Genomic DNA, 22,282 nt, shown 5'->3' with positions numbered 1-22,282 from the left:
AAAAGGCAAAATAAATGCTTAATTTTTTTTTCTTTATTTACCGGTTTTCAAAATAGCCCCCTCCCAAGGTGCCCAGTGAGTTTTCAGTGTTTGGATCCATTGCAATTACCATCCTATGGAGGTTCAAACTGCCCCATCTTGGCCAGCGGGAGTCCCCCGCCTTCACTGCCTCAGACCTTGGACCCACTGAGAGCCCTGGGGGGCCGCGGTGCTGGCCAGGAGGCATAACCCTGCCTTCTTACCGCCTTGCTGTTGACAGATTCCCCTTCCTCTCCTCTCTCGGCGGTCTTGAACAAATTGGGTCTTGTTACTTATCCAATTTGCTAATACATCAAATGGTTGTAATGAATTTCTGGGCAATGGGGGTGCTTTGTAAAAGCAATAAAGCAAAAACAAATTAACAAACCCAATTCCCCACCCTCTCCAAGTCCCAGTGATCTTCTCGCCTCCAGGCCTGGGATCGCCGTTTCTCTCCCTTGACTTTTACTGGTGGATGTTCATGCGTGTTTGTCTTGCATCTTGCATCCTGCATTTCAGCTGTGTTTTGTGGCCTCCCTCAATGCCATGGGCAGAGCGTGGATTTCTACTCCCTCCTCCGTGTCATCCGGTTGATTTATTTGCTGAATCTCCGGCAGAGAAAAGCAGATGCTGAGGTCTGGCCCAGATACTGTGGTTTTCTCATCAGTCTTATGATCTTTCAGCATTTTCTATGCCTCAAGCTGCCTCCTTCTTTCTGCAAAGGTAAACCAAATAACCTGCCTGCCCGCATCTTAGGGGGAAACGACAAATTTTGGCAAACCCTGACTTCGATGTAGGCATGTCAGGTGTCCTTGGGCAGGGGAGCTAGGGTTCCTGTGTCTCAGTTTTTTTTTTTTTTTCTTAATAGGGGAATTGCTTCACTGAGGAATTATAGGACCTCAGAAATTAGTTGGCCCAACACCTGTGTCACCTTGTGGTAGGGAATAATTGACCACCATTGACATAGTCCAAGAACGAGGTCAAACCCACCAGGCCAAGCCAGATCTGCCTCGAGAAGAAGGGTTGGTCCAACTCTGCAGCAAATAAAAATGAAAAAGAGCAGGAAACAGGAAGAGCAACGCTCCCTCCTGCTCAGGTACTCAGTTTCCCAAGCACTTCCAGCGTCTTTCCTTCTAGCAATCCTGTAGGTTAAATCCACCAGACACCGTGTTCTCATTGTGCAGATGAGGAAGCAGAAGCTGCCAAGGCAAGAAGCACGGGTGGCGCCCAAGGAGCCCTTGGTCTGCAGACTCTGCCCCAGGCGGCCTTTCACTTAGATCATCTTATATCAACACAAAAGATTCAAAAAGTGCACCCTGAGCCAAAGTTCACACCTGTTCTATTCTTAGGCACTGTCTTCCCAGCACATGCAACCTTTGTGTGTGTGAATGGTTTTCCCTAAGGACATCTCTCCCATCTCCACTAGGTTTTCTCCACTGATTCCTTTGGCTTCCCACTGTCCTCTCTCCTCCTCTTCCTCCCTCCACACCTCCGTGCCCCTCCTCTTCAATCTTTCTGAGCCTCCTCTATTTTCTTCTTTCCTTTCTCTCTTGCTCGCCCCTGGTCTTGCTCTCCAGCTCTCCCATCTCATTTCCTTTCTCTTGTTCTCTCTCCTCTTTTTTTGCCTTTTCTTGGTGTGCAGTCGCCCTCCCCCCAATCCCCCGCTTTGTCCCAGGTTGATGCTGGGCATGCAGCCCCCTCCCACACGGCTACGCTCATGCCTTATGGCCCATCCATGCCTCCCACCTAACTCCCAAAGCGGAGACCACCACCTGGGCTTGTCTCTTAGATCCCAACTAATAGGCCTCAGTACAGTGCAGGCTGGGCCTTTGTCTCCATGAAGTGCCCTAAACGCCATGAGGCAGGTGGAGCATGGCTCCCCAGACAAGCCAGTTGTTGGGTTTTTCAAAGCAATTCCCAGCATATTCTAAAGTTTTTTTTTTTTTTTTTAAATCCCTTCCCTTGACCCTGAAATCATATCCGACATCTTGGTCATCCCATATAATTTGAAAGGAGCATTAATAGATCACAGATTCAATGATCTTTAGAAAAATAATGAAGACCAAAAGAAAATTGCTCCTTCCTTTACAGATTACCCACGGAGAAACACAAGTACAGAGATGCTTTCAAATCTCATTAAGTGGCTGTATCTTCCAGACTTTGCCAAGGAGCTGGATGCCAATTTATTGCTCTGTGAGTACCAAGGGTATCTGAGGGCCTCTTCACTTCGGGAACTTCAGATTGGGCAGGCGATTGAGTACTTGGGACAGGCCAAATGCCATTTTAGCCTTCCTTCTTTGCCAATCTTCCTCTTGATATCTCTCCATTTCATCTTCCTGTAATCACGCAGACGGCACCCAGCGAAGAAATATAGTTACCAGGTTCCAAGGTCTCCATCTAATTAAAAAATGCTTGCATCAGAGAGAATTTTAATTCATAAGCATTATTCTGATGGAGTGAACGGGGTAAGACTTTCAATACATGATTTAAAATCCAGAGATTTAGTAAGATACTAAATAAAAAGTGGACGGCTGATTTGCAAATAAGGTTTCTAAACGTTGTCTCAAATAAAGGCCTTCTGAAATTTGGATTTTGGAAGCTCAGGCTCACCCATCCAAAAGTGAGCACTCTGTGTTCTTTTAGGGGTTTGTCCTTCTTAGTTTGTGTAGACAACATTCATCTTCTTGAACATAGACTGAGTTCTGTACGGGAAGATGTAGCTGGGAATGGCGGAAACAGTCTAATGATTTCACCCCCTTCCTCCACTTCTTTCTCTTTCCTTGAATTCTGTTGCATACAAAATCCATTTTTTATTCCTTCATTCCTTCACTTATTCATCAAATGCTGGTGGGCCGAAACTAAGTGCCTGAGCACTGCCCTGAGCATGGAGACACAGCAACGAGAAGATGGCAAAGTCTCTGCTTGGTAGAGTTGGCATTTTGCACAACCACGGTCTTCAAGAGTTGAAGGGGTAAAGAGAGCACCCACCTTAGAATCCAGAACTGCATTCAGGCTCCCCCCAGAACAAGGAGCTCTCTCCCATGGCTCTGCTTTCCCACTGTGAGCTGGGTGAGGAGGCTGGAGGAGGCACAGCACACTTTGTGACCTTCTGGAAGCCCACACAGTGTCCTTGCACTACATCCCCCATCGAGGAGGTGATGACCAGGGAGGATCCCAAGCCATGTGAGAAGATGAAGGGGGCTCCCTGAGCATGCCGCCTCACTGGTCCCAGGGAGCACTGCCGCATGGTGGCTCCTCATGTTGTGGACACTGCATAAGGCTGATGTTTGGATGCCCAAGACCATGGGTCAGGGTGGCCATTGCCAAGAACCACAACCCCTGCCTGTGTCTTTACAGTTGACTTCCTGCTTCTCCTCATGGTCTCCCTGCAGTGGCAAGTGTCTGTGGATGAGAACAGAGTATCGGTGAGGATGCAGGTAGGGATGACATGGAGATCAGCAGAGAGCTGAAGCCAGAAAATCTCACTTAGCTCAGGCTGCTCCCAATTTTATCTTCTGCCAGTGAGAACTGGGATCTTGGTCTTAGGCACTCTCGTGGGTGGGTAGTCTTCGGTATAATGTATATACATGAAAAGTTCAGATCTTAATTACAACAAATCACTCTTGTTGGAAGCATATCAAGGCACAGAACATTCTCATCGTCCCAGACATTTTTCTCATGCCACTTCCTGGTCAGTTCTTCCCCTAGGGAACCACTAATCTGAATTCTCCCATCGTAGGTTAGTTTCACCTACTCCAGAATTTCATCTAAATGGACTCACATGGCACGTACATTTTTGTGTCTGGCTTCTTTCACTCACCATAATGTTTCTGAGATCCATCCACTCTGTGGTGTGTTTCAGTAGATCGTGCCTTTTGATCATTGAATAGTATTCCATTCCACGAATATATCCCATTTTGATTATCCATTTACAAGTTGATGTATATGTGTGTTATTTCTAGTTTTGAAATAACATGAATAAAGCTTCCACAATCATTTCTGCACAGAGTTTTTGTGGACATATGTTTTTGCTTCTCTGGATAAATACCTAGGAGTGGAATTGCTGGGCCATGGGGTAAATGTACACCTAGTGTTTTGAGAAGCTGCCAAATAGTTTCCCAAAGTAGTTGTACCATGTTCTGTGACTTTCTCAGTGACTCCCCTCCTAGTCACCTAGTACAAGGGTATTTCAGAAAGTTCATGGAATGATTTGTATTATCTTTCAATTCTACTTTTTCACAAACTTTTTTTTTTTTTCCCCCTTTTTTGTCTTTTTTCGTGACCGGCAACGGGATCGCAACCCTCAGTGTTGCTCCCGCACCTTGCTCAGCCAGTGAGCGGCCGGTCTGTATGTGGGATCCAAACCCTCGGCGGGAGCGCCACCGCGCTTCCCAAACGGCGCACTGTAGCAGTGCGCCACTGGGCCAGCCCTTCACAAACTTTTTGAAGTAACCTCACATATATTGATTTGGTCCCTGCCATGTGCTAGCCACTCATTCATGCATTCAAAAACATTGGCTGAGTACCTGTTAGGTGCCAGGCAGTATTCAATGCACTAGGAATTCAACAGATATCCCTGCCTTTATCCCAGCAGGCTATTTGTTGTTGTTTTAAAAATTAACAAAATTATACAGAAAATCAAAGGACCTAGAATATCCAAAACAATTTTGAAAAAGAAGAATAGAGCTGGAGGACTAATACCACCTGATTTCAAGACTTACTATAAAGTTCAACAATCAAGATTTTGCATGGTATCGCTGAAAGAACAGACACTAGATCAATGGAGAAGACAGTTCAGAAAGGAGAGTCTTTTCAACAACTTCTGCTGGAAAAGTTGGATGTCCATATTTCCCTCCACTCACCCACCCACACAAGAACCCCAAAACACAAGAAACCCTGATCCAGACCTCACACAATATACAAAAATAACCTGAAATGAATTGTAGACCTAAATGTAAAACCCCAAACTACAAAATTTCTATAAAAAACAGGAAAAACTCTTTGTGACCTTGGGTTGGAGAAAGATTTCTTAAATAGGACACAAAAAATATGAATCATAATAGGAAAAATTTGATAATTTGAATTTCATCAAACAACAACAGAAAAAACTTCTGCTCTTCAAAAGACACCATTAAAATCATGAAAAGATAAGCCATACACTGGGAAAAATATTTGCAAACACGTATCTGGTAAAGGACTTGTATCCAGAATATATAAAAACTTTTTTGACTCAATTTCTTAAAAAATCTACTTTTTAAAAGTGGGCAAAGGATTTAAACAGACAATCAAAAAAGATAATAAGATAATAAGCACATTTTCAAAAGATGCTCAACATCATTAGTCTGCAGGAAAATGCAAATTAAAATGAGATATCACTATACTCATTAGAATAGTTAAGATTAAAATAAAACTACTTGATAATGCCATGTGCTGAACAAAATGCAACAGGAACTTTCATCCGTTGCTGGTGGGAATGCAGATGGTGGAGCCACTCCAGAAAACAGCTTGACAGTTTTTTAAAACGTTAAATGTACACTTACCATGTGACCCAGCCATTCTGCTGCTATGTATTTACCCAAATAAAATGGAAACTTAGTTCCGCACAAAACCTATATGTGAATGTTTATGGCAGCTTTACTCATAATCCTCAAAAACTGGAGACAACCCCAAAGTCCATTAACTAGTGAATGGATACCTTGTGGTGCATCCATACAATGAAATATTACTCAGCAATGAACCACTGACATGTGCAGTAATATGGTTGACTCTCAAAAGCATTACACCAGACCGAAAAGGTGGACACACTGTATGATGCCATTTATATAATATTTCGGAAAAAGCAAAACTATTGCCACAGAAAACAGATCAATTGTTACCTGGAGGTTGTGGAGGGGGATTGGTTACAAAGAGGCACAGGAAACTTTGGGAATGATGGAAATATTCTGTATCTTGATTGTGGTGGTGATTACAGGACTGTATGCACTTGTCAAAACTCAAATAACTGCACACCTAAAAAGGGGGAGTTTTACTATATGCAAGTTATACCTCGATAAACCTGACTGCACAAGGTATGCTGCCCTCATGGAGCTTCCCGTCAGTGGTGTTATTACGTGCCTCGCAGGGTCTGCAGCTCACTGTATCTCTTTCGTCTCTTCTGTTTTATATGTTTCTTTGTATTTCAAGGTGACCTGTGGGAAAGATGTTTGTGCTGCTCTGTCAAGTGGCATCCTCTTTGCTTTTTACTTGCCTTTTCGATCTTCCAGGTCCTATTTGGACCTGGTGAAAGTTGCTGTTTTTTGGTATCATTTCTGGTCTGTGCTTTGCCTGGTTTTTCTTGGGATCAATGTCTTGGGGGCTGGTTACCTGGTAGCCTTTGGATACTTCATGTTGTACAGAAGCCACTTCCTGCTAAAGCCCATGAAGTTCATTCTCCGGCCACTGGATGCCTGATTGCCTACTCTGTGCTGGCAGCTGCTATGAAGACCCTCCTTTCGGTATGGGAGAGTTCCTCTTTCAAGGCTGTTCTATTTTCCCAGACTGACTGTCTTCATACCCTCAAAAAGGTACTGCCAAAGCCAACAGTCATCTTAAAAGGCCTTTTTCAAAGATGTGTTTACCAAAGGTGGAAAAATGTAAATCAATCCTCCATATGTCACGCATGATGCAGGCTGTGCTTTTTGGAGTAGCTTTTGATGTGGAAGGGCTCTAAATATGGAGGAAATCAGGAGGCGCAATAGAAAAAAATGCTTTACAAACTAGCTAATAGCCTAGAGATGATACCTCAATGAATCCAGTGTTCGTTCATTGTAATAGAGCATGCCCTACTAGTTAGTGTATTTCAAAGAGCAGTCGCATTAGAATAATGCAGAGCAAAGTGGATTAATCTAGCGTTTTGAAGGCTGGAGAGTCCACGAGTCTGAAAAGTGGAAGGGACCTCAAAAGATTTTTTGATTTGTCTCCCTACCCCCACCCCCCACCTTGGGTTGATAAGACTTAAGATTTCCACATGATAGATGAAGACAGAGAAATAAGAGTCCAGCCCAGTACCATTAGCTAGTCTAGGAGACACTGGACCCATCTCCAGACCCCGAGAGCTGGCTTTTGTGTCTGATCGTCCACTGTGTCCTACACATGAACTTCATCTCAGCTGCACATTAAACTCCACTTGGCATAATGGAGTCATTCTTTGGAGGTTCCAAAGCCTCAGGTCATCATTCAGAATATTAGTCCTCATTGGCCTGAAACTTCTGAGTGATTGCCTGTTGGATAAACTTGCTTTTACTGTAATGGTGACGTTTGTATTACTGGTTTATTGTACTGCATCTCTATGGGCAGAGATACCAGGGTCCTTCAGTGCAATACGTCTTAGGACCTCATTCTCCTGATGGCCAACAAGTCTTCCTTTATAAAATAAACAGATCGTGAAAGAGAAGGACAGGCGTCTTCAGGGAGGACATGGTGACTTTGCAGATGAGAGCACTGAGAATGAGAGAAAGGCAACCACCGCTCTTGGCCACACAGTTGCTCTTGTAGCTGCTCAGTTTCTTATGCTCAGTCCTTATCAACACAGAAGATTCTCTCGTGGCTTCTTGGTTAAACCCCCTGAGGTTCTTGGGGAAGAGCATAATTCGATCTCTTTGGCTGAACAGCCAAATGCTACTCTTCTGGGTGACTGGTACCCTCTAGGTTATGACTAAGGAGACACCTGAAAAATGACACTGGTTGGTGAGGCCAAGCTGGGGGGACGCAGCAGATGAAGGGAATGCAAATCTTTTCCATGCTTTCCTCTGTTGTAGGTTGGCATGTGTGTGTATCTAGAGAAGTTACTTGTCTGCCATTGCTGACCAGCACACAGTTTTGGCTTGTACTGCACAGTATAAGGGTATCAGTTGGGTAGGCACCCAAGAATGTCCACCAGCACAGTGCAGGCATGGGCCGGGGACAGCTCAAACACACAGAGACATTGAAAGAATAGTACAGTGATCACACACATATCTACTCCTAGAGTAAGAGCTGTTTATTTTGCTGTCTTTGCTTATCTATATTTGTGTGTGTGCGAGCATGGGCGTAAGTATTTTTGCAAAATCTTGGAAAAGAAAGGTTCAGACATCAAGCCATTTCTTACACAACCACAGCACCACATCTTTATTAGTACACCCTGAGAAAATGAACTCTAATTCCCTAATATCATCTGATACCCGGTCTACATTCCAATGTCCCCAGTTGTTTCAAAGTTGTAAATTGCAACTACTATTATTATTATTATTAGAATCAGGATCCAGTCACAGTTCACGTGCTGCATTTGATTGTTTTGCCAGACTAGTCTTTGAAAAGCCATCAAGAAAAGCCCCAGTAGAACTTGGGAGATCTCCATTCTCTCAGGGGAAAATCCAAATCCAGGGACCAAAAACAAAGGGAAAAGGGGGTGTGACATCAAAGGCTTTGTCTTTGAACTAAATGTCAAACCAAGGGCACACGTCCTCCAGGCAGCAGCCTCTGGGCTTTGGGGATGTTCCAACTCTCTGCCAAGGACACTTCCATGGAGTTTGTGAAACTCCAGACAGGCCACTAATTACCGAGATCCTGGCCTGTTTAGGGAGGGAGGATCCTTGAGTTCTGCCCGAGTGGAGCTGTAACTGGCTTCCTTTTATGAATGAAGGAAAAGGGGAAATGTATTTATTTTTGCTCTTGCCTCTGAATGACATCTTGGGTCAGGCTCTCACTTGCTCTCTTAGTTTGTCAAGGAAATACGTGAGGACACATCTCTCGTCTCCCATAGACAGGTCCAGAGCTCCGGGGCTTAGTGCTGTGGCCACAGGAGTAGGTTTCTGCACATCACGGTGAGGTGCTCAGAGGGAAGATTCTTGAGCTCTGTGGATTACCTGGCTCTGTCAATCAGCATCTGCTGTTTATCCCAAAGGGAAGGCCAAGATGGCTTGGGCATGAGTCACCTCAGGGAATGGGAGTTTGGGACTCATTTATGGTCATCTCCTTGCAGGCCTCTGGTTATATAGGGCCATGAGACCTTGGGGATACTGACTTGTAAATACAGAGGAAGGGCACAGGCAAAGGACCTTTGGGTAAGTGGCATTAACCCAAGGCGGTGAGGAACCAAGTAAGGCTCAGAGTCAAAGAGGAGGTGGCCAAGTTCCATGCAGAATCTGCAGATAAATCCAACCCTGCTGGTGACACAGGGCCTGGGGAACCTTCCTATGCAACCCCCACCCCTACCCCAGCCTTAGGCTTTCATCCTTCTTTAAATGTCTATCTACTTAACCAGCTTGCCTGACAGCCCCTTCCAGGGACAAATTCCTCATCTGATACTAACCTGATCATCTAGCAACCCTGGGATGTTCTCTTTAATTGATGAAAGCACTTCTCTGGAGCTGGACCTCACACTGCATTTTAATGCTGTGCCAAAGGCAGAAGAGAGAATCAATTTCAAGGGAATTGCACCAACCATTCCTGTAGTGCAGACAAATATTCCAGAATTCAGATATGCCACTGATCTAACTGTGTCCCCTCAGACTCAACAACTTCTCACCCTGAGACCCTGCCCAGCACAGCCAGTCTTCAGCTGGTTCTAAGTACCCATTGCCACACAAAGTTTCCATGGTTGTTTGGGTGCTCTGACTTCAATTCGTTGAATTAAACTTGGTCTTTATGCTCTGGAGGTTCATGCTCTTTGGAAAGAAAAGAGGAAAAGGATTCCTTCTGGGCAGCCAACTAGACCTGTGTTATTACATGAGTGATTGATATTCATTTTGGTGCAAAAACTGATAGTGACTTTTTACCGACAGAACCCACAAAAATCTTACCTAGGCTAAGACCATTTTTTTTAAAATTTGTTTTTGTGCACACACAAGGGTGCTGAGTTGTTGGAGCTGTCCCTGAGCAAAGTGTGGGAGCACTGTGAAGTAAAGATGAGAAAAAGTCCCAATCGGTCACCACAAAACGGTTAAGTTGGCTTTTTTTCCCCCTGTTTTTTTTCAATCCTGGATGCATGTCGTTTCCAAAGGCCCTGCCACCTTCTTGTTGCTTGCTACATCCTTTGATACAGGCTTCCCCCTTTTTCTTTCTTTCTCCTATTTTTGAATTTCACCAAGAGGAAGAGCCTGCAACACGACTGGGAATGTTCCGGTATGCGGAACGTGGTGCACTAGTGAGCTATAAATGTGGGTCGATCAGCGGAGGGAGGTGGCAGAAACTGCGACTGATTCTCCTAACTCGGAGCACAAAGGCAGAGCTCTCGAGTGTGATGAGAACATGGTTTTCTCCCTGGACGAACCATCCCCTCATGTAACTCTTAGACGAGGATGAGATGCTTTGAGCTCTTGACAGCTCAGATTCTCTGCTTTGGCTAAACCCACAGTCCTCCAGACAGGCTACATTACTTCCTGGGTCTGAGCCTTGGCTACTCTGTTTAGCCAAGACCATCCTTCAGTTCGTCAGGATGCACGCATCCCAGGTAGTTCCCAGGAAGGTTTTAGGTGGTATGCAGCGAATCAATTTTTCACTTAATGTAATGGCTACATTATTTTAATGCACTTTAGCGAGGTAAATATCTAGGCCATCCAGTGTATGATTTCAAGTATATTATTGTTCAGGATAAAACTATGTTTAAAAAGTGAATTGACTTAAAGCCAACTTGGTAAATTAATTAATATTGGAGGAATCATGTAATGCAGGTGATGGAAGTTGATGAAGTGTTATTTTGTTACCTGCTTGAATCTGAATTTTCAAACTGTGCAAGCCCACCAAGACCTCCCCAACCCTAGGCCCCCCATCTGCATTGTGGCTGTGCGAGGTTGGCAAACCCCACTTGTAATGCGCATCCTATCTTGGCCAGGGAGGGGTCAGCCATGCCCATCGACCTGACCATTGACTCCTTGCAGTGTCTAGAACAGGATCCCATCCACATCAGAGCATGGGATATTGGCTGTTGGGTACGGGGTGTTAATGAGGTCCCTTTTAACTAAGGAAAACTTGGGAGCAGAAGTTCAGGTATTACTTTGTCAGCCTCAGTTTTAGGAGAAAAGGCGAGCACTGAAACCAACAAAATGGCAACGGTGCTTTGACTGGTGGAGGAGAGACTGGTTTTCTCCGTTTGTCTTCAATTGCCAGGATCGAGAAAAATCAAAGTCAAGCAAAAGAGAATTGCTGCTCTGCAAAGAGCCTGCAGGAGTCCTAGCGACTTGGCCGTTAGCATGAGTCGCCTGCCCAGTGAGGAAGCTGCAAGTAGGAGCTTCGTAAAAGGGGAGATGCTGTCACCATAGGCTCCTGGAGGTGACCTGCTCTCAGTGGTCTGGAAGCAGGGACGTTAAACTGATCCCTCTGCCACCCCAGGGGCCAACAAGAAAGTGGATTTCTCCCTTCAGAACTGTGGTATAATGAAGTGCCTTTTTGTCTGATGCGTACAAAGAGTTTTGATTTGGAATCGTGCTTTGAGTTGAAATTCCAAATCCAAACTGAAGTTGCAGAAAAGATGCCCCCCCATCTGTAAAATAAAAACAGCCCTGGTCAAAAAGTGTTATTTTTGATTAGACCCAGGTTCTCTGAATATGGTACATTATTTATTTTAAATGGCATTTCTGCCTTTCAGTTTGAGATTTTTCAGAAAACATGACTTCCCCAAAGGGCCAGGTGGCTAAAGGAAAAAGGTGTTTCATTTTTTATTGGTCACGAAGTATAAAATATTTTTCTAAAGTTGTTACTTTTAAATTGAACTGGATTTTCTCTGTCCTCCAGTTGAACAAGTTGAAGAAAATAATGTCATCACTTGGCTATCCACAACTAAGATGACTCTGTTTCATCTGGCAATTTATAGGCAGGGTGTGATATATGGTTTAACCTTCCTAATTGGGGGACGCACTGTCTGAATTAGCGACAAGACTGAATTATGGTGCTTTTAAGAAAAGATATTCCATTTTAGTACGTTAAAGTTCATGAAACCATTAGAACTGGCCTCCCAAAGTACTGCCCAGTGAAGTCTCTCTGGGGAATCTTCTTGAAACAGAGAAAAGAAGAGCTTGTTAGCTGAGCAGACTTGAACACACTTGAAAACAGCGTACTGCTTTAAGTGGTTTATACATTTCCTTTTCAAATTTTATTTGCACTAGTTAATTTGCCCAAATGAATCATTTTGTAAGATTGGGTGGGGGGGAGTTAATAATGTGCAATGAGTGGGTTCTAGTTTCTTCAGTAGATGGGTAAAGGTTAGTCCAGCCCCTGTTCTGAATGACCACAGCCTGATCCGGGAGAGCCAGGGCTGGTAGATTTTGGATTTCACACCTGTTCAGATAATGTCAGCACAACAGGAAATGAAGAAGACAGGAAATGGTGGCAGCCTTGGGTGATACATCCTTCTAGTTGTGGGCAGTGGGAGGCATGTTAACTCAGCTGCCTGGAGCATAGCCTTTTAGAAGTCCGATTTGGGGGCCAGTTGGGCCAGCAGGCTCTTCTCAGTAGCAGGGTCCCCTAAAATCAGCCCAATCTCTAAGAAATGCCTTCATTTCACACAATAAGGACTGTGGCAAGGACATAGGCAGCAGCTCATGCTGGCCATGTAAGTGCATCAGGACTCCTAGAAACAAAGAGCTGAGCTCATGCCCTTTGTGACGGAGTGGCAGGGTCCCCTGTCTACCAGGGGCAGCCTGCCGTCAGTGCCATTAACAGCAACTCTGAGTGCCCACTGCCAGGAAGGACTGGGGTTGGAAATCCCATGGCTAATGAGGTGGATTGCTAGTAAAGGGAAACAGAAATCCACAGGGGTCTGCCGTGAAATAGCAATACTAATATATCATTTAGCCCTAGCTGGGGGAGAAAAGTAAACCTGTCCCAACAGTGATTGCTTCTGTTGTCATACATGCCAGAAAGGAGGAAAGCTCACACACAAAGTGACATGCCCCAGGTGATGGAGACATCAAATGTGGCTCCAGAGAGGCTTTGCCCATGGTGAGGTCTGTGGGCAAGGAGCGAGAGGGGCGCATTCCAGTCTCATTCTGTGGGTGTGTTTTCATGGGATCCAGGATGGCAGTTGCAGCCTCTTTGAGATGGACGATGAGGAAGGGGAGCTAGAAGAGAGGAATGAGGCAGGAACGAAAGACGATCGACTAAAGCCCAAAACGGCTTTCCAGATAGTTTCTGTTTGATTAGGACTCAGGAACTAACCTACGTGCAGGAGATGCCCACTGAAGTGTGAGTAGCAACAAGGGTGATCCTGGCCTTAGGAGCCTGCTGTGCCAATGAGAGACGTGCTCAGCGTCAGGGAGCGTGCCAGGCCCAAAGGTGCCATTAGAGCTGCATGCAGTAGGTCGGACTTTGCAGAACAAGAGGCCCAGGCCAGCACTTCAGCCCAGGTTTGTTTGGATTCCTCTGGGGAATATCTGATAATAAATAGTCAGTAACTGTTGTGTAGGAGGCCCACCATCATCATAGGTGCTTGATGCTGGTTTATTTGTGATCAGAGTGACACTAGGATATGCCTTCCCAAGTAAGGAGGGGCTCCCTTTTGGAGTATTTGGGAAAACCAGTGAAATCAGGAGGAAGCAGATCAACTAGTCTTTTTGTATCAAAGCAGGTCAACTAGTCTTCTCAGCACAAATTACCTGCTTTGTCATAGACACACGCAAAACCAAGTGGGAAACAAGTTATCTGGAGATGTTAGTCAATTTCTTTTGGCTATTTCAGGCAAAAGGATAACTTATTTGAAGCAGCGTTTCAGTCCTCTTCTTCACTGTGCACATATTTGGGTCTCTCATATTCCCATTGTTTAGGGGGTTTGCTTATATGTGCATTTTAGTTGGAAGTAGTTACTCAGAAAAAATATTGAAGGAGGGGAAAAGAGAAAGGGAAAATAATCCCATATGTCATTACTCTTTGCTTCTGTCTTAAGAGATCCATTTTTCAAGAATTTTTTTTTTTTTAAATTTTTGGCAAAGCCAGAACTACTTAAAGCAGACACGAAGAAAGCTGTCACCCCGTTTTAGCCCTTTATACCAAACAGCACTGACTTTTCCGGGAACGAGGAGAGAGATCATCCAGCGAAATTCCGTTTGGGGTCGACTTTGATGTTCCAACGTCTAGATGCAACTTTAAACATCTTTTAAATTCACAAACCTCTCCTAAGAGCCTTTTCTCTTCTAAAAGGAAATTACTTGGAACAAATATGACATCGATTTTCCATCTCCCTTGATTAGTCTCATTTGGTCTGATTTTTATTATTTAAGGCTTACCGACAATGAGAATATACAGTTAGCAATGGTTCTAATTAGATTGTGTGACCTTTAAGAAAGAAAAGGAGGGTCTGGGCCCGACAATGTCTGAAACTGCCAAAGAACAGGGCAGGGATTTATGACTGTCTCCCTACAGCTGGCATATGACGCTTGGACAAACAGCTCCGCGTCTGCCCTCAGGATGAGCAGGCGGGACGCAGGAGGGACGCGGGGTGATGTGCGAGAGGAGGAGGGGGCTGCGGGGCCGCTGCGGAGCTACTGGCCGTGGCAAAGCGGGGTTCATGTGGTCACTTTGATCAACAGATGGTCAAATGAGGAGCGCTGGCGTCAGACACTTCTGGCTTTTGACTGGGTCCATTGACAACAAGTGGACTGTGTAAAGATGAGGTCATGCCCATATATAGGAAGCATAGGGGAGCCCTTTATATGCGCTGGTGAAGGGGGCATTATGGAGGTGATCCGCATGGCCTGGACAATGGGATATTTGCTGAAGGGGCAATTTGTTAGTCTGAGATATTGGGGGGAATATGCATTTTTCCAAGCCTGTTTTCCATAATGGCTTGAGCTTTGGAACGCACTGACCAACCCAGCGAGAGATAAATATGTGGTCTGTCGGGTGTCCAATCTTTCCTAAGGGAGGCATTCACTGGAGTTAAGCCCTGGACCCTGATAAATGGTAAACAGGAGCCAAAACAAATTCGAAAGTCTTTCCTCTTTGGACGAACTTGCTTTTCCTAGCGTCTGGAATGAAGGTCAGGTGATTCAACGTTAATGCCTGTAGTGTACCCGCAACCCTCTAAAAAGTGTACCTGATGTTCTGTATTTTTAAGATGGACCGTAATTCCCATGGCCCACCAACACACCCGCCTTAGACACACAGACACCCCTGGTGGGATGTAACACACATTTACAAAAATGTAAATCGAAAACGAATGTGAATTTCCAGTGGATGTCTGTTTTATTTTTCTTTGGTGTGATTCAGAAGGTGAGAGACTGGCAACTCATCAGGCTGAAGTTGAGGCCAAAGCAGAGAATTCAGATGAAACTGGTACACGTGGCCAGCTCTGCCATATCTGAAACAGGAAAAAAAAAAAAAACCTACAAAAGAAAAGAAAAATGTTACTGAATTAGCGCAGATATTCTGACAAGCTCACTCAGGGACGTAAAAACAAAATAAAACCCAATCGTAAATAAGAAACTGCTGAACTTCCCAATGGTGCTTAGCTGAGCTTTCTGCCATATTATGGATCTTATGTAGGGAAGGGACGTCTCAGTGTGGGACCCTGTAGCCCCAGTCCTTCTTGATGTGATGTGGAGTCTTTGTTTTGGGGAAGAGGGAGAGTTTAGAGGCCAGAGTGGATCCTGCTCCCCTCAGAATGCTTCTCACACTTGAAAACTCATGACAGAGAATGCTGAATGTGGCCGTCCCTTTGGGCTTGGGGAACACAGGCGCTATTCACAACGAGATGACAGCGATAATCCCATGGCTCAGGCTTATCAAGGGTTTACTGCGTGCCAGGCATAAATTCAACAACCCTGATACCTGCTCCTGGTTAAAGGTGGTGATTGAGAGGTTAGTAACTTGCTCAGGACCCTCAGCCCGAAAGTGCCAGGGCAAGGGTGAGTGCTGTGACTCTCCGGGCATGTGACCCGTCCCCCTGCCCCACACACTCATCCCTCTCCTTCAGCAAACTTGCTCTTCCAGGGGCTTCCCCGTCTACCATCTCAAATAACTCCTCCTCAGCAAGGTTGTCTGGGATCAGATCCCTCTTCCACCCTCTCTAGCTGGTGTGATCCTGGGCAAGTTAACCTCTCTGGAACTCAGTTTCTCCGTCTGCAGAAGGAGGACAGTAAGAGGACGTAAGTGAGAGGATTGCTATAGGATTAAAGGGTTAAGACATAAAACCACACTAGTGCACCATGCATAGGAAAAGCTCAATAAATGCTAGCTGTTTGTACTGCAAACCTTAAGTTAACACAGTGGCCTTCTCCTCACACAGCACACCGGTGCATGGTGCGTACTCAGGGCTCAATCAACGTTAGCTACTTATACAACGCAAACCCTCACACTGTCACCCTCTCCTCCTACAGAAGGGGCGGGAGCTGGGTCCACACACGCAGAGACACCAGGGCCCCCCAGTTCCACCCTGGAGCCCATCTGCTGAATCCACAGCTGCCACTTCAGGCAGAGCCGGTGGGGTGCCGAGAAGCCCTTTCCAGCAGGGCCTCCCACACATCAGCTCCTCAATACTTATTTGGTGGACTGGGTGGGTTTCATTTTTGTGGCTCTATGTGGCAAGTTCACAAAACGGAACGGGGATGGTCTTAGTGGTGTTTCATGTCACTTCTCACCGACCGCAGGGGTGGAAAGTCGATAACCTCCAGTCGCCCCAGTGGAGGCTCTTTCCCTCTCCCCACAGGAAGCACAGCCCAGAGGATCCTCGCCACAGCCCAGCGCTCCCGGGTGTCAGGGAAGGTGATGCTGGCGCTGTCACCCGGGCCCTGTGTGCCTGAGCAGAGAGTGCGCCGGCGGAGTGATGTGTGCGCGGCGCACCGTCAGTAGGGCAAGCCAGGCAACAGCGGGGATGGCTTCCGCTTGTGATATCAATTTCTTTTAATTATTCCATTCCGACAACTCTGAAAGTCACTTCGTAAGCTGACAGATGATTTATGCCTTGCATTAGCTCCTGGCAGTGGCCGCTGAAGGCCTCGCTGCTCCCCACCCCCAGGCTGCACAGCCTCGCCTGCGTGTTCTGACTGCAGTCTGCAGGGAATTGCCGGCTCGGCCACCTGCGTCCAGAGCTCCCGGGGACATCTCTGGGATGACAGTGGGAGACCCCCTTGGTGATCCTAGTTCGTGTCTTGAGACACAAATTGAAAGAACTGTGTCTGATCGGTTCCCTGTAATGGACAGTAGACCTCACGTCCAGAGCTCCCGGGGACATCTCTGGGATGACAGTGGGAGACCCCCTTGGTGATCCTAGTTTGTGTCTTGAGACACAAATTGAAAGAACTGTGTCTGATCGGTTCCCTGTAATGGACAGTAGACCTCACTGATTTTTCCCTTCCTTCTTTCTGGATCCTTATTTGCTGCCCCCCCCCTTTTTTTGCTTACTATAATGAAGATTTAAAATGTCTCTGTAGGGAAAAAAGCCACCACAGACAATACTCTGAGATCCTGCGGTTCCCCATTGCAAGAGTCCCCACAAGCAGTCCCAGTCAGCAGGGATGAGAGGCAAGAGGGGCCACCACGTAGCACAGGGTCCCTGGGGTCTTGACAGCCACTCCGGGAAGACACCCAACCGCGTGATGAAATGGAAAAAGAAATGGCTGTGGAAGATCAGTGCAGAAACACACAGCATCACCCTGGACTCCCCCAAGGAGGAGATGGAAGACTTCCCAAGGTGGGAACAAGTTGCCCTCAGCCCCATTGAGGCTCCGTGCACTGGAAGGAGCCCAGGTGAAAAGGGCACCCTGTGAAAGCTCAATCTCTCTGAAGGTCAAGACAGTGTTTTGTGGGCCAAGGGCATTTATAGAGCTGTAAAAGGAATCACTTTTGCTAATGCCATGAAATTATACTCTGAATCGAGTAACAGTGGCCCACGCAGGTACAGAAGTAATTTTCCTCGACTGCAAAATCTGGCTTTTAGAGAAGTTGGAGGCAGCCCTGGTGAACGTTGACAGGGCCCCCTTTTTCTGTGCAATTTAAGTGAGCAAACAGAAGCTGTGACTTTGTAAACGTGTCCCTCTAGCCCCCCACCCCCCACCCCAAGAGGGATGAGTAAGGCAGGCCCCACACGAACACCTAATGGGAGTGGACAGGGGAGGAGGGATGCTCAGCGAGAAATTCTAAGCAGGCATGTCCCAGAATCACCGTCCTTTCAGACGTGGCTGTGCACCTGGGGGCATGACCAGCTCTGTCCTATTCCCTGGGGGATAGAAACAAGGACAGACTCCTGCCGGCCGGGGGACTGTGACGGATGTAGGAGGGGGTCATTCCAATTAGGGTGGCAGCAGTAGCACTTCTCAAGGACTTACCATCTGCTGGGAATGGCCCGGAGTGGTTTTACATGGATTAACACCTTTAATCATCTCAATAAGCCTGTGAGGAAGTAATATTATCCCCATTTGACATAACAGGAAACTGAGGCCAGACAGCTCACGTGGCTTGCCCAAGATCATCCCGCGGCCTTATTTCTTTGCCTGGCGCTGCTACTGGTGTGGATGGCCACATGCCATCCACCATGGGTGCCCAGGGCCATGTCCACCTGTCTGCTGGCACCCTGTGGACTTCAGGTCTCAGTACTGCTCAGCCACACTTTTGCTGGGAGCTGGGTGACACCTTCTTGGCTGTTCCTGACGACTGGTGTGGATGGCCACATGCCATCCACCATGGGTGCCCAGGGCCATGTCCACCTGTCTGCCGGCACCCTGTGGACTTCAGGTCTCAGTACTGCTCAGCCACACTTTTGCTGGGAGCTGGGTGACACCTTCTTGGCTGTTCCTGACGCTGTCAATCCAAACTTGAGCCCCTCCTCTGCCTCCATCCCCATCCTCTGTCTCAGCAACCCACCTAGACTCTTCTGTTTGAGAAAGAATAGAAGCCGCAGAGGAAGGGGAATATTCCCATCCTCTCTTCCCCAAATCCACCATCCTGACCCTTCCCTGTCCCCCAGGAGTAGTGGGTTCTCACCCTGAGGCATAGCCCTTCTCTCCTGGTCTCAGGCTCCCTCCTCTGAGTGTCCCACTTTCTATGGAGTTCCTGTTTCCCAGCCCCTCTCTTCCCTCCCCTTTATGACCCAGCAGGATGGAGTCCTTTCGGGCCTGTCCCCCACCCAGGCTCTTCACCACCAAACTCCTTGACAGGCCGAAAGGGCAATGTAAGCCTCAGGCTTCATTTCCATGCAGCTATCCCATATTTGATCCAGCAGAGACTTTTAAGGGGACCACTCTGGCCACAGTGGCCAAGCTGCGATCCCTTCAGGTGTCCCTCTGGCTGGCTTCTCCCCAGCTGCTCCCACCGCCTTCCCCGCTCTCTGAGCTGCCCTGGATTACGGACACCACTTTCTCTCAGCTCTTCCTCAGCTGTGTCCCAGCTGCAGGCCAGCATCTCTACCTGCTTAGGAGCTCCCCACTCTCACCTTGCAAAGCTCAAGTCCAAGGCCTCCCCTCTCCCCTGGAACTGGCTTCCTCTGTTCTCCCAGCATGGTCTTTGCTGGTCAAAGTCCTTATTCACAGGAAGTCTTCACCAGCCATCTAGTTCCTAGTGTAGAACCCCAGGAGCTGTCAACAGCATCTTTCTTTCCCTTACCCGTCACTTGCAGGGGACACTGCATCTATTTTGGAAATGCCTCTGGATTCTCACTGTGTGCCCCCTACCCTAAGTCAGTCCGTTACTATTTCTTGTATGATCAGACAATTTTCCCGCCTTCAGCCTCCTCTCAACTGGCTGTGCTCAGCTCATCCCAGGCCTGCCCTTGTCCCCTTTTTTAACCTTTCAATGGCCATCATATCTCCTGCAGGATGAAATCCAAACCCTCAGCCTGCTCATGAGGCCCTTTGTGACCTGATGGGCTCTCTCTTTCCTGAGCTCCATGTTCTTTGAATTGCACACAATATCACTTGTCCTTTCTTGTCCATGCTTCTCTGCCTGCATGAGTTTCTACTTGTCCTTCAAGACCTGACGCAGCCTCACCTCAATAACCCTCCTCCGAACATTCATACCACCTCAGAAGCGACCCTGCCCCAGATCCTGTGCCCTGGATCCTCCCCTGCCTGGGAGCCCCATGAGGACAGAGCATGCTGGATTCCTCTTTGTATCTCTGCAGTCTCATTCAAGGTCGAGAACATAATAGCTTTTGTTGTCTGCTGGTAGACTTGCTAAACAAATCAATGCAGTCTTCATTGATCATGCAGGGATAAATCTCAGACCATCCCAAGTGATTGCAAATTCCAGATGGGAAGAGTCTGGAATCAAAATTCATGATGACTTCTTAAAAAAAAGTTTAGAATGCCCTTTGATGCAAATGTAATTGATTGGTCATCAAAGGTTTTAAAAAATGATGTGCTCAGGGTCTGGGGAGGTCACAGAGATGGCGATGCACAGTTGTTATAGGCCCACGGAGGGTGGGGAGAGGAATACACAGGAAGTTGAGAAGGACCGCAGCCTGGGAAGGATGCCTGGAATGCGCAGCTTCCCTTGCAGACAATGGGCTGGCAAGTCCAAGTGGCTCCTTCATCGCCATTGTACCCCACTTGTTATATACTCCTGTTCACGAGTCGTAAAGACCAGCAGATCCAGCAGAAAAGCTCCCTTCAAGATGTTGCCAGCTAGTAACCTGCACCTTAAAAGTCAAGAATCATCGATAACCCAAGTTAGGCAACAGCACGTTTTTCTCATTCAATCTGGCAGCCCAAATTGCTGCACTTGGATTAGCAAATTAAGCTAAAAGGTATAATGCTAGGCTCTGTAGGAGGCAAAGCAATTGGTTCTCTGAATTTGATTACTTGTTTGAAAATACTTTACTCAATAGAGAAATTGTGAGCAATTGAGCTTTTTTGCAAATCACATATATATTTTTAAATGCATCTAGGGAGTGCCTGTTAAACGGAAAACCTTGTGGCTGAGTGCTCGGGGAAAGTGAAGAATTGCTCCCTCTGAAGAGTTTGGAAAAATCAAGGGGTTTTTACCTATTGTTTTTTCTCAAGGCAGTGCACGTCCGCCTGTCTAAGGCTGTGGGCATGTCTTTTGCAGCTCATGACAGGGTCTCTTCCTCCCCTCAGGTTGTACCCAGATGATGAGCTGGAGCCGTCGAACAGGTTCTGCAGGAGCCTGCCGTGCCTGGTGAAGCTGTCCTTCACCTTGTACCAGGTGACCATGTCCAAGTCTGAGGTGCTTTGTTGTTTTGTGAGCCTTCTGAATCATGTGCTCTTGGCTTCAGTCCTCTCGATGGTTCTCCCCATCTTGTCTTTCTTGTGGGCCATGCTTTCACTCCCAAGGTCCACCAGAAGATTCTGAATGGCAGTGATCTATCACACGGAGGGAGGTACCATGGGGAGTCCCCTCCAAGACCCAGCATCTGCCAGCAGATTTCCCCAGCAGCCAAGGCTCTTTGCCCATCCCCATCCCTCAACCACCCGCACAACTCTGATGCAACTTCCCAAGCACGTGGCAGCACACTAAGGGCTAGACTCAAGTGACTGGTGTGGCAGAGGAGCCAAAGAATGGAGCCCCTAACATGGTCCCCTGCAGCGCTCATACTCTCTCAGGAGTGCGTGAGCTTCCGAAGTCAGATGAAGTGCTGAATGGTGCTGCCACTGTGTCTTGCACACAGTAGGGACACAGTGAATACTTGTGGATTTACCCTCGTGGACTTTGGCAATTCTTTTTGTCTTTTTTCCTTTTGCATCGTGGACATAATTTCCCATTGGCTCTGATGCTCTTTCTGACTCTAATGCAACATTTGTAAACCTGAAGACAGCCTGCCCATGAAATTAATTAGAGCAAAAGTTAAGTAGCAGTCATTGGGCTCCATCACATCATTTTTATAAGCCTGTCGGAATGAGCTATTGCTCTCCTGCTATCACGGCCCCTCCCCTGCTCCCAAGAGCTCTGAACGGGGTGGGGGTAGGGGGGCCTCCTGGATCTGGTTCCCCTTATTCAGAATCATTGAAAATACCCTGGGGAAAGAGGCCTCCAGCCTTGCCTGGGTCCAGTCTACCTCCTTTTAAGCTCTGATATCCCAGCATTGTTTGAGCTAGGAAGAAAGATTTGTGTTAAAAAACCAGTAACACCACTATAAAGAAGATTTCAATCCACTCGAAGGAATACACTTTTTAAAGTCCCTGGTATATCTTATGTGTACAGGTAGATCCTCCTAATTGCAAATGAAACAGGCCTATTTTGATTGATGGCTTATAGTTAAGTATAATAAAAAGTGATTCCCCTAAATGTATTCCTATAATTTGACTTTTAGTTAATAATATCACACACTTGGGGGTCTTGGTCTAAAAAGTCAACATGGTCCCAT

At 46.7% G+C, this 22,282-nt stretch overlaps 1 pseudogene; it reads left to right on the top strand.

The window, feature by feature from the left end:
- The first annotated feature begins 15,718 nt into the window (after positions 1 to 15,718).
- LOC103608932 overlaps positions 15,719 to 22,282 on the top strand; it is a 38,463-nt pseudogene continuing 31,899 nt past the window's right edge.

The sequence above is a fragment of the Galeopterus variegatus genome, unplaced genomic scaffold (assembly GCF_000696425.1).
Source record: "Galeopterus variegatus unplaced genomic scaffold, G_variegatus-3.0.2 Scaffold157, whole genome shotgun sequence".
NCBI lineage: Eukaryota > Metazoa > Chordata > Mammalia > Dermoptera > Cynocephalidae > Galeopterus > Galeopterus variegatus.
Note: the sequence above shows the minus strand (reverse complement) of the source record. Positions and strands in the feature narration are given on the sequence as shown.